Below are 10,538 nucleotides of genomic sequence, written 5' to 3'. Positions count from 1 at the left end.
TTAGCAGACGGTGAACAACAGACAGCATGTACATTTAATTATAACTCTCCCGGATAGGAAGGGCTGGCTATATACAGTATGTCTGCCTGTTACTAATTATATTTATTTTCAAATGAGGGGGGCGGCGGGGAGGGGGATCTTCTGAAGATGAGTCAGAAAAAAAACCCTTCGGTGTTATGAAAGCAGAGCCATGTCTCCCAAGGGTGTCTGTAACACGTGGCTGTCACCGCCTGACAACGGAAAACCTGAGCCGAGCCAGCTACACTGCTGAACACGGCGCGATGGCTCTCCTCGCCCCGGGGCCCCTCAAGTGGGCGCCTGAGCAGCTGAAAGGCCTTCTCTCCGCCGGAGAGCCCGACAGCTGGCTGGGCCTCCTCCCTCCTGCAAAGACAGGGCCATGCAAGCGTCTGCTGTCACCTCAACTGGGAGGCAGCGTTCCAGCTGAAACACAGGAAAGACTTTTTTCCTCATCAAAGGAAAAGCATTCTGCCCAGATGGCCGAAATGAAAAGACTTCAATTTCAATCCCCACACAGCCCACGATGTTATTTCTAACAACACCGTGAACACCTATAAACCCAAGATAGTCACCCCCATGCCTGGCAGAAGCCGGCCACACTATGGAGGCGGTCAGAGCGCTGGGCTGTCTGACCAGCGGACGCGGGCCACACACACGTGTGCACTCCCCTCCGCGTCCGTGTGTGTGAGGTGCACACGGGCGTTTGGGGCAGGGGTGTTCCTCGGGCCCCATCAGCTCCTCCGACTTTAAGGCGCTCGGCTGCCCTGCCTTCTCGCCACACGTCCACCGTGGAGTGAGGAACAAAGGGGACCCAAGGCGACACTTCCGCCCAGGGGAGACGTTCAAAGCCATAGCATTCAGAACGGGTTTTCCAATAATTTTTAAAATAGTCACACTTGTTTTGTTTGCTTTCTTCCAGGAAGGCTGCACTGTTTTGGAAAAGGAGGGGGAGGACAAAAAAAAGAAAAAAATGTGAGTTCATTTCCTGAGTCTTTTAAATATTTCTCCGTAGACAGAGCACTGAGAAGCCAGGACCAGAGGGCAAGGCGAGCTCCGGGCGGCAGCACACCTGAGGTGCAGAGCGGAACTTGGTCCCCACCCATGCTCTTAACGGGCCGTCGGTGGGGAAACCAGATTCAGAGACAGGGTGTGTGGAATGACCTGGGGGGGCAGGTCCCCAGAAATGTCATTAAGGCAAGCTGTTCTTGGAATGGGTCTACCTGTTTGTCCAGGCAAAGTTGGATGATTAACTCAGTTTATCTGAAGGCAGAGGCAGAAAATGGACCCGGTGACTGATAAATCAGGGAGCCAGGAGGGAGTTACGGGCTCAGCCAACGCTTGTCGGAGTGCTTTTCACACATGCTATTTTACCCCACGAGCAGTGGCACTGTGCCCGTTCCACAGGGGAGGCTCTGGCGGGTACGCAGCAGATCCGAGGGCATCCTACCCTCTGCCCAGACTAAGCCATCTTCCCCGGGTGGCTCTCCGAGCCCTCTGTCCCTTTCCTTCAGGGCTGTAGCTGGCATCATGCGCAAATGGCACTGCGGGGTGAGCTGGCCTGCATCTGTTTCTCTGCCCCACTAGGATAAAAACTCCACGAGGACAAGGACGCGCCTTCTCACCGGCGTGTGTGGGACCAGCACAGAGCCGTGAGCACAGCAGCCCTGCCGTGTGTATTTGTCGGATGAGTGAAGGAATGAATGAATGAACCAAAAACTTCCGCCTGAAAGGAGGAGAGAAGGCCCAGGAGAGACGCATGGCAACTCCGAGCCTGCCAGCTGTGACACAGCTGGGTTCATTTTGAAACCAGCGGCAGCAGCCAGCCCATACTGAGCCTCCACGGCCAGGGCGCCCGGCTGCCAGGCCTGGGGCAGCTCTGCCCTTCCTGTCAAGGTTCTGTGCAGCGTGGGCAGGGCACGGACCCCCGGGCGGCAGATGGGGGCCAACACCCTTGGGACGGATGGACACTCAGGACCCGGGAGACCTGCACTTTATCCTAAAGGCATCCTGGCAATTCAGGGGCAGAGCCTGGAATCAGACCCGTCAGTCCTGCCCATAAAGTCCCTGATGGGCTCATGGATTGAAGCAATGATCTGGTTTTCAGAGCAATGGTCCCAGTTCCAGTTGAGCCGCACAAAGATGACCCGCAGGCTCAAAGTTTCAGGGCCTGGCCACTGAGAAAGCCTCCCGGCTCTGCAGCCCGGCCTCCCCTGCTCTCCTCCGAGACCCCAAGGCGGATTCAGTGACAGTGAGACTGACTGAGGGAAAGAAAAAGGGACAGGACAGAAAGACATGTAAAAAATGGGGACCCCGTGAGGCAAGGGACCTCTGAAGGCTGGTCCGCTGCTGTGTCTTTTATCCTGGTTCTACACACAAGCATCTGTAAGCGCTGTTTGCACCCCTGGCTTTGCCTTCAAACCAGGACTTCTGGGGAAACACAGGGCCCAGCCCTTGAAGGCTCCCAGCCCACCGATGATACCAGGTGGGGAAACCGCAGCGCAACCCACCTCTGTGTGGCACAGAGGCACCCACCGGACTGTCACCACCCCGGGGTCTGCAGCTCCTCCAAGGAGATGGAAGGGGGCAGTGGGCAGTCCCAGCCTCCAGTGGCCAATTCCTCTCCTTTGCCTCTAACTTTCTGATTCTGCTGGGTTGAAGTTTATGAGAAAATGGATCCAGCCATTTCTAGGGGAAAGAAGTGAGAAGCTGGTATTGAAATCACCCTTCAATATGACCCCATTCTGTTCCCGGGTCACACAAAGTACTGTTGAAAAGCCTCCTTCCCCCTTATAGGTGGCCCTTTGGAGCCGAGGCAGAAGTTACTCTGCTGCCTTGTGGGCATGACGAAGCATAACGCAGCAGAGAAGACCCGAGATGCCAGGACCCGCTCGTGTGGGCTGTATCCCACCACCATGCTCTCCAAAGGGCCATTTGGCTCCAATGTATCATATGACTTGTTCTTAGAGTTACATTTTAACTGACAAAGTTTAACAACAACTATGACTTATGGCCTTCTAAAATTGGCAGCAGAAAAATGAACTGAGGAAGTAATGGAAAAAACCACAAGTGAAGCCACTCTGTATTATGCACAATTTCTGTTGTGTTTTTTCTTCCTTTCCAAGCGTGTGTGTGTGTGTGTGTGTGTGTGTGTTTTCGAATGGTAGAAAATATTTTCCAGATACGCTGCCCTGGCTTTCCCAAGCACATATTTATGCCAAGTTTATAAAAAGCAGCTGCAGACAGGGTTGACCGAAAGGATTGCTCTGCTGTCTGGCTTCCAGAAGGTGCTTAGGTCCTCAGCCTGTCAACAGGACACAGACTTACTGCCTAAAACTCACCTTCTGCGTCGTGCACCTGAAAGAGGACAAAGCCACGGCGCGGCGTGACCTGGAGGGACATGGGGCCCCTGCCGTTCTAGGTGTTCACATCCCACTTTTGATTTGCAAGGTGCTTTAGTGACCTGTGCTTTATCATTTTTAGTCATTCGAAATCCCCACGCAGACACAAAAAGGAAAGTGTTCGGAGGCGCATCTCACAAACGTCTGGGTGGCTCAGGGGTGGGCGGCGCAGCGATGGGAAGGCCCATCAGCTTCACTTTCTGAACCGCTCAGAGCAGATGGTGGAGCCGCGTGGCTGAGCCCGTGTCAAACCGTCTGCATCTACTCGCGTTGGCCTGAGACTCCAATCCCCTCCCCTAGCCCCTGGGTGGGCGAAGCTGCCCAGTGAGAAGCTCCAGCCTCCTCTGCACCGTGGAGGGACATCACCCTGGGACACCCTGAGCCACTGCCCGCCTGCGCCCAAATCCAGACTCTCACTGGCCCGGGGACGGGGCGTCCACTTGCCTCCCTCCGCCCCACCGGCCTTAATGAGGATGATAATACCTAGCTCTGTGGCTTTCCTGGGGGTGACTAACTGGTTAATCCTGGGAAGGCCCTTTGAAGGTGGCAAGCAGGGTATTACTCATGGGCTTGAAGGCAGGCACCTGCCCCAGTCTGGGCCTGAGTCAGCAGAGAGACCTCCCTCCTGCAGGCAGACTAGGCGTGCTGGCCCGAGTCCCTGCTCAAGGTCAGGGCTGGCCAAGGGGAGGGGTGTGGCCAGCACGCCTCCATGGCCTGTGCCATGTGGGCCCGGAGTTTGGGAACCGTGTGTCATGGGCGTTTGCGTGGTTGAATAAGCCTCCAAATGACTCCGCCAAAAGGGCAGCGTTACCTCCAGAATTATCAGTCGAGACAGTATTTCCTGGTCATTGTTAGGGGAAAATGCTTTTCTCACAGCAAATTCCTCCCAAGCGATGCCGTTTTTCTCCTTCCTCTGGAGGAAGGCGGGCTGGGGTGGTAGTTGGGCAGCCTGGGAGACCTGAGGTCAGGGTGCCAGGACCAGTGACGGCTATGCTGTCTCGTCTCCAGCCCCTGGTCTGCCCAGTCTGCTCCCCGCTCACATCTCCCAGGAAGAGGAAGTGGTAGCAAGAACTGGGAACCAGAGGCCAAAACCAGTGGGTGAAGGCGAGGGTCACTCGGGACCACACGGTGGAGGGGGATTCTGACACGGCGGCAGCTGGAAAGCCAAGAACAGAAAGCCTTTAAGCAGCGCGACCTGATGCCAAGATTCCGCGCCCAGAGCCCCCGCTTCCCGCGCTCCACACATTCCTCCCCCCTCCCTCTCTCCCTCCCAGCACCTTCTCCCAGTGACCCCTCTCCGCGCAGCCTCTGTGCACGCAGCACTAGTTTCTTCTTTCTTCTAGAACACAGGTCATGCGGCCAGAAGGACTGCAGGCACTTCTGCTTTCTCTTTTAGTTCCCCAGGTCCCTGTAAGTTTTTCACGGCCCTTTCTCCTTCCGTAGGCCGCCTGGAACCCTAGAGGCCTCCACAACACACAGAATGACAAAGATCCGAAAAGAGGATGGAAGGATGGGACCCTGAGGGCGGGAAAGAGGGCAGAGGGGCTACTCATCTTTGCAGGCAGTCAGGAATGGATGGGGTGCAGGGGGGAGGTGCAGAGCAGAGGGAACAGGCTATGAAATGATCTTCTGTTCTGTTTTGAAGGAGGTGGGTGGAAATGACAGTTTGGAGAGGATTAGAATGAGGGAAAACGGTTTCAGGGGAAGCAGCCTCTTTTCTCCAGTTCTAACAGTGCCACCAAGTGGCTTGTGCAAGCAGGTGCAGGGCAGAGCCTCCGGACAGCCCGCGCTGACCCCGTGGAGAGAGGAGCAATGGGGCTTTGCAAAGGGCACCCTGCTGATTGCCAGGGGCCAGCCTCTCGCCTCTCAGCCGCATAGCCAAACACCTTTCCCTAGATCGGCCGGCAAGGAGGTGGGGGAGGTAGCTACCCAAGTGTACCCTTAGTCACCCCAATGCATACGGCGACCAAGTTCACCAGGTTCCTGATTCATTTAGCCTCTGCCCACACACACTTGCATCACTGGGAGGCATTAGGACAGAAGTCATGGTCCCACGAGAGGCACAGAAGTACATTTCCAACCAGAGAAGTGGTCAGTGACCAGAGCAAGTCTGTCTGGGCCATTAGACCCTTGTCTATGTTCAAAGGAGAGCTGAGGGCTGAAGGGTGCTGGGTGAGACTAGGCAAGGTGAGCACGCCTGGGGAAGCCTGGCCAGCATCCCTCAAGCTAAACTTCCGGCCAGGGACACAAGTCTTCTGGCATTTCACTTAACTGTAGTTGCATTCTTTTTTTAACTCTGCAAATCAAAATCAATTCGCCTTGGAACTCCACAAGTTGTTTTTCTTTCTAAAGAGAGACATTTTACTGAAACAGAAGACTTTGCCAGCAGTTGTGTATTTGGTACCCGGAACCGAGCAGCAGATGGGGCAAGGCTCAGGGAGAACATCCCCCCAGGAGTCCAGGCGCCTGATGCTCGTCAAGCCCTAACACTAAGCTGCTGTGTACCTCTGAGGAGGTAACCTCAGGCTCTAGCCTCACTTTTCTGTAAAAACAGGGGACACAGCTAGAGCCACGGTTTTCAAAACACTCCTCAGTCCCAGGGGAGGGATGCCAGTTTGGTGGGACTTTGGCCACCATCTCCTTTACCAGAACAACTCAGCCTTTATCCGTCTTTCATAGTTGGCTGTTAGGTAAGACCTTATCTGAACAAAGGGTTCCACAGTGTCATAACCACTTTTTCCTTTTTTTTATCTTTTAGCCACGCCACACAGCCTGTGGGATCTTAGTTCCCTGACCAGGGATCAAACCCGCGCCCCCTGCATCGGCAGCACGGAGTCTTAGCCACTGGCCCGCCAGGGAAGTCCCCGTCATAGACACTTTGGGGGCACCTGCCCAGACCACGGCTCTCATGATGGTCCACCCCGCCAGCAGAGCTGAGGCCCTAACACTCTGTACTTCATGACTGCAGACCCGGATGAGGACTGACTGCACAGAGACGGACACCTGCTCCTGGTGAGCCAACCTGATTCCCCTCCCCAGAATTTGAAACTGGGTCAGACTGGGTCCAAGTCAGTCTCCGTTAGAGCTGAAGTGGCCACTGGGGGTGGCCGTCTGGGATCATGGGATGGAGGAGGCCTGACAGCAGTCCCAGCTTTCCACTCCCCACGGTGCACCGCCCTACGTTCCCCTGCATAAACTTCCCGGGTTAAAAGCTTCCAAATCTCTAGAGAACACCCTCTGAAAGCTTCTTCCCGTCCCTAGGAAACAGCAAGATCACCCAGCCCAGTGCGATACACCTCATCTCCCCAGAGCCACATTCTGTTTTGTTTCATTTTTTAAGGGCAGTTTCTAAATAGACTATGTAATCTTATGAACAAAAATGTTTACCAGAGCAGGCATATAATGACTCAGTAAGTAGCAACATTATCATTACCTCTATTATTGATATATTCAAAAGTCCTTTATAAATCGGTCATACTGTTCCGTTGCTATACGTTTTAATTTCAAAAACAATTTGTTGTTCATAGCTCCCTGAACCACACCTACCGATAACACTTTTTAAAATCTATTAATCCTGAAATCTTCCATCCGAGGACTTAAGTATCTGTAAATATGCTAGTTCTTTCATTCATCTATTTTCTTAGATGCTCTGAGATCTACCAAAGAACTAGATGACAAAAATCCCTTCACTAAGAGCTTACAGGGTAGGAATGAAATAACGCCATTTGCAGTAACATGGATGGACCTAGAGATTATCATATTAAGCAAAGTAAGTCAGACAGAGAAAGACAAATATCACATGACATCACTTATATGGGGAATCTAAAAAAAAAAAAAATGATACAAATGAACTTATTTACAAAACAGAAACAGACTGGGAGACTTTGAAAACAAATTTATGGTTACCAAAGGGGAAATGCAGCAGTGGGGGAGTGGGTGATAAATTAGGAGATTGGGATTAACATACACACACTACTATACATGACATAGACAATCACAAGGACCTGCTGTAGAGCACAGGGAGCTCTACTCAATACTCTGCAATAACCTTTATGGGAAGAGGATCTGAAAAATAATGGGTATGTGTATAAGTATAATTGAATCACTTTGTTGTACACCTGAAACTAACACAACACTGTAAATCAACTATACTACAATATAAAATAAAAATTAAATTTAAAAATGGAATAAGAAAAATCTTTTTAAAAGAGCTTACAGGGTAGAATTTGAAGAAATCATAGTTTTAAGTGGGTATTTCCTAAATTAGGTTTTCTTACATTAGAGAAGACCTGTGCCTTACTCCACAACAGATCAAAGAGTCACATATTGTCAATTTGAGAAAAGGCTTTCAAGGCGCCTGTGTATTTGTCAAACCCTGGGCCACGACCTAATGGTGGACCCTGAAATCAATTTAGTGGATCAGAACCAGCATTTTAGATTTTTAAAAAAATTTTATTGAAATACAGTTGATTTGGGCTTCCCTGGTGGCGCGGTGGTTAAGAATCCGCCTGCCAATGCAGGGGACATGGGTTCGAGCCCTGGTCAGGGAAGATCCCACATGCCGTGGAGCAACTAAGCCCGTGCACCACAACTACTGAGCCTGTGCTCTAGAGCCTGCGAGCCACAACTACTGAGCCCACATGCCACAACTACTGAAGCCCACGTGCCTAGAGCCTGTGCTCCTCAACAAGAGAAACCACTGCAATGAGAAGCCCACGCACCGCAATGAAGAGTAGCCTCGGCTCGCCGCAACTAGAGAAAGCCCGCACGCAGCAACCGAGACCCAACACAGCCAAAAATAAACAAATAAATAAATTTGAAATACAGTTGATTTACAATGTTGTATTAGTTTCAGGTATACAGCAAAATGACTTAGCTATACATATATCCATTCTTTTTTTAGATTCTTTTCCATTATAGGTTATTACAAGATACTGAGTATGGTTCCCTGTGCTATACAGTAGGTCCCTGTTGGTTATCTATTTTATATAGAGTAGTGTGTATATGTTAATTCCAAATTCCTAATTTATCCCTCCCCCGCCTCCCCTTTGGTAACCATAAGTTTGTTTTCTATGTTTTTGTAAATAAGTTCATTTGTATCCTCTTTTTAGGTTCCACATATTACCGATTCGATTTTTTTTTGTAATTAGTGTGTGTCACATGCAACAAGGCTATGTATTGTTATGTAAAACCTGATTTCAGCCATATAAATGGATGTGCAGGGTGACAATGTCAAATGCATGTCTCACTGTGGGTTGGGGGGTGGCAAGGGGCAGGTGGCTGGTGGGATGAGCAGAGTCCAGGAAGCCAGGCTTGAAACCCCCGGTCACTTTTGGTGGCGCTGGCGCCGGGCCTGGACGATGCGCACAGTCCAGTAGCCGTTATTCTTACACGTGTGAGAGCTACAAAGGTCCTCGCCCATCACCGCACTGAACCCCTGGCAGGACAGCGGTCGGTGGTCTCTGACAGCCACGGCCACGGCCACGCAATAGCAGAGAATCTAGTTGATTAAGTGATGTTTTTATTTACATGACACAAAATAACCATTTTACCTGATTTTGTCCTTTGCAGGCTTGACAGAAGCTCAGGATTACTTGGGGCACAGTACAGGGCAGAATCTTGCTACTCAAAGCCTGGAACTGGGAGCTTGGCCTCACCTGGGAACTTATTAAAAGGAGACTCCCAAGCCCCATCCCAACTTAATGAATAAGAATCTGCATTTTAACACGGGCCCAGAGATTGGTGCATGCATTTAAAGTTTGAGGAGCTCCGACTCAGAAGTGCTGGTCCACTAACTGACACACAGCTTCGGTAGAGTTTTCACTGGTCCACATGAAAATGTTAGTGTGAAATTTGTCCTTTCTCGGCAAGAGCCATCTTCCACTCTGATTGTATTCCCTTCCTACTACTTTTTAGGCATAAAGTGTGCTTGAGGAAGTGAGACTGATTGTGATTGTGGATGTAGTTCTGTCTTGTTTTGTTTCATGTGTTCAGCAGTCAAAAATAAAACTTGGTTACCTATGCCTTCCACGTTGTCATTTTTTCTAGCCCAGGGACCCGAAAGCCTGGGAACAACTAGTAGAAGTCAGAAGCGTGTCTTGCTGATTTCTGCGCCGTCTAAAGCAGAACTGGAAAGCACTATTTGTTCCACGTGAAGATGAGAGGTACAGCAGTGCTTGCCTTTCTTTCATAGTCTTGGAAACTCCAAGGAGTGCCCCCTCTGTAAGGAGCATCACACGCTGCTCGCACATAGACCCGGGAAGGCAGCAGGCCGGCTTGCACTTCCAGATTCCAGGTGGCCTTCCAGATTCCAGATCCCACCGGAGCCCAGGCTCGCCCACCCCCCGTGCACCCCGGGACCCCCCGCACGTTCACAAACTAGCCGATCGGTGTAAGAGGCCATGTGCTTGGGAAATGAGCCCCTCTGGCCAAAGCAAACTGGACATGAAGTCTTATAAACATGGCCCTCGCATTCAGACCCGCTTAAGAACCATCAGAAAACACCTGCATGACTGGAAACCCAAACATGCCTGGGTTTGTTTTCTCTGACATCCTCTCCTGAAAACTGGAGGGCCTGTTATGAGCAGGAACTAGGTAGAAGGTGAGGACATCATGCCACTCGGTAAATAGGAGTGACCTTCCTGAAGAAATGGAACACTGGGAGTGATTCTGGGATCCTGGCATGGTGAGAAGGAAGGAAACCTGAAAGGCAAGCAGCATCCGGCCGGTGGGCCTGCAGAAGGCGGCAGCAGCCACGACCCTGCCCCACATTCTTGGACCCCGAAGCCCACCTCCCAGCAAAGGCTCCGGGCCCCCTGCGTCCTGACCTGGCAGGCAGGCCCGCCCTTCCCCCAGTCCTGGGATTCTCAGCATTCCAGAGCCCGGCAAATAACAAAGGCAGTGTTTGTGCCATTTCAGAACAAGCTTGGAAACTTTTAAATGTCAAAATGAATGATGTGGAAAGACTTGTGGGAGCAGCGAAGAGGCAGAAGCTGAGCTGGGGAAACGGAGAGGCCGGGGGCACCAGCGGGGCCACCGGTTAACACGTCTGTAGGGCTCCGACGTCTTTTAACAAAAGGGATACTCAGAAGCAGAGAAACATCTTGAGCTGTCACGAGAGCC

The 10,538-nt window shown here is 51.5% G+C and overlaps 1 long non-coding RNA gene across 1 annotated transcript; it reads left to right on the top strand.

Annotated features, from left to right (window-relative positions):
• Positions 1 to 954: 954 nt before the first annotated feature.
• On the top strand, positions 955 to 9,221 carry LOC132439484 (uncharacterized). Its single transcript, XR_009522368.1, has 3 exons — positions 955 to 990; positions 6,175 to 6,428; positions 8,988 to 9,221. It is a non-coding gene; the product is annotated as an uncharacterized lncRNA (long non-coding RNA).
• Positions 9,222 to 10,538: the final 1,317 nt, after the last annotated feature.

Source organism: Delphinus delphis, chromosome 16 (assembly GCF_949987515.2).
Source record: "Delphinus delphis chromosome 16, mDelDel1.2, whole genome shotgun sequence".
Taxonomy (NCBI): domain Eukaryota; kingdom Metazoa; phylum Chordata; class Mammalia; order Artiodactyla; family Delphinidae; genus Delphinus; species Delphinus delphis.
Note: the sequence above shows the minus strand (reverse complement) of the source record. Positions and strands in the feature narration are given on the sequence as shown.